We start from the raw sequence: 2500 nt of genomic DNA on the forward strand, positions 1-2500 counted from the left end.
TCGTGGCATTGCCGGCGGGAGACAACACGCGCCACCTACGGTGGCCGGCAGCTCCAACGCCAGCGCCACAGAAGGACAAAAGCCCCACTTGGGTGCCGAAGCGAACTCTCCCAGCACAGCGCACGCGCCAACACGTCCGCACAGCTGCGATACAATCCACCTGCGAGAACCGCAGAGGCGACCGAGCAGCAGACGGCGTCGCGGCGCCGAGCGCCGGGCGGCGGCGCATCCTCAGCGCACACAGTCCTCAATCGGACCAGCACACTGCAGATGTCCACCGCGCTTCGCACCGGGCCCGCGAGGACCTACTTTGGCCGCACGGCGCCGCGTGCAGGGTGCGCCGGCGCGCAGCTGCGCCGCCTGCCGCCTCCGTCGGCCGGCGCGCCTGCCACTGGCCGCCCCCACCAGCCGGCTGTAGCGCGTGCGCCCACGCACCGCGCGGCCAGCACGCCGGGAGGCCCCCCCTCACCGGCCGGGGACGGTCCCACCCAGCCACCGCCGCGTATCGCTTCACACCCACATGCCATTCACGTTCGTGGGCATGGTGGGTATCGCTGAAACAACCGGTTGGTAGCTCAACCGATCGTCGCCATCACTGATTCACCTCTAGCGAGAACAACCGCACCACAACGGTTTACCAGTTCTTCATTTGCGTAACGTCACCAGCAAACGTAGACGTCCATCGCCATTTGCAAATTCAACGATTGTTGCATGCCTGTGTCAGGTGTCACGACACACTATGTCTGCCCACATACACGCAACAACATGTGCACGCTTCGCGAACACGTGGAAGGTGGCCCCCGTACGTATGCGATGTCCATTGCGCGAACGACTGTCAACCGGCCTCTGTCGCATGTCGCAGATGTGGAACGCAGTGCACCATGCTATCACGGTGTGTGAGAAGAGACGACTACGTCTGACAACACGCGCCACTACATCAACAGACGGCTCATGCTGATCGCCATCCACGGCATACCATACTTCAATCCAGCTCTTATAGGGAGACGACACGTAGCTGAGTGCACAATATTTGGACCGTATGGTTCGCCGTTGTTGGCGCAGTCGTGGTACGGTCACACATGTACCACGATGTATCATTCAGTACATGAGGACCAATGTGCAGTACAGTGTGTGATTTGGACGTACAACATCAGCGGACAGTTGACACAAGCCGTACCACAACGTAGGCTGTGCTTCGCCATGCGAATGCCAATGAACAACTGCGAAGGGCATTGAGCATGTACGTCCTGCTGCCATCCGCATTACAGTGTATAGCTGCAAGGTGTTTAACATGAAGCGATACTCTGGGGACCGGGCAGTGCGAGTAGCAAACTATATTGCGGGGGTTGCAGTTAGGCAACACTACACTAATTTAACGCGTCGTATGACAATTACAGAGCAGGTTAAGGCCCAACGTGTGTTGGGTTAAGGTACAATATAGGTTAGGTTAAGGTACAATATAGGTTAGGTTACGGTACAATATGGGTTAGGTTAAGGGACAATATGGGTTAGGTTAAGGGACAATATAGGTTAGGTTAAGGGACAATATGGGTTAGGTTAAGGGACAATATGGGTTAGGTTAAGGGACAATATGGGTTAGGTTAAGGGACAATATGGGTTAGGTTAAGGGACAATATAGGTTAGGTTAAGGGACAATATAGGTTAGGTTAAGGGACAATATAGGTTAGGTTAAGGGACAATATAGGTTAGGTTAAGGGACAATATAGGTTAGGTTAAGGGACAATATAGGTTAGGTTAAGGGACAATATAGGTTAGGTTAAGGGACAATATAGGTTAGGTTAAGGGACAATATAGGTTAGGTTAAGGGACAATATAGGTTAGGTTAAGGGACAATATAGGTTAGGTTAAGGGACAATATAGGTTAGGTTAAGGGACAATATCGGTTAGGTTAAGGGACAATATGGGTTAGGTTAAGGGACAATATAGGTTAGGTTAAGGGACAATATAGGTTAGGTTAAGGGACAATATAGGTTAGGTTAAGGGACAATATAGGTTAGGTTAAGGGACAATATAGGTTAGGTTAAGGGACAATATAGGTTAGGTTAAGGGACAATATAGGTTAGGTTAAGGGACAATATGGGTTAGGTTAAGGGACAATATAGGTTAGGTTAAGGGACAATATAGGTTAGGTTAAGGGACAATATGGGTTAGGTTAAGGGACAATATGGGTTAGGTTAAGGCGCAATATGGGTTAGGTTAAGGCGCAATATAGGTTAGGTTAAGCGACAATATGGGTTAGGTTAAGGGACAATATAGGTTAGGTTAAGGCGCAATATGGGTTAGGTTAAGGCGCAATATGGGTTAGGTTAAGGCGCAATATGGGTTAGGTTAAGGCGCAATATGGGTTAGGTTAAGGCGCAATATGGGTTAGGTTAAGGCGCAATATGGGTTAGGTTAAGGCGCAATATGGGTTAGGTTAAGGCGCAATATGGGTTAGGTTAAGGCGCAATATGGGTTAGGTTAAGGCGCAATATGGGTT

Source organism: Schistocerca serialis, unplaced genomic scaffold (assembly GCF_023864345.2).
Source record: "Schistocerca serialis cubense isolate TAMUIC-IGC-003099 unplaced genomic scaffold, iqSchSeri2.2 HiC_scaffold_1031, whole genome shotgun sequence".
NCBI lineage: Eukaryota > Metazoa > Arthropoda > Insecta > Orthoptera > Acrididae > Schistocerca > Schistocerca serialis.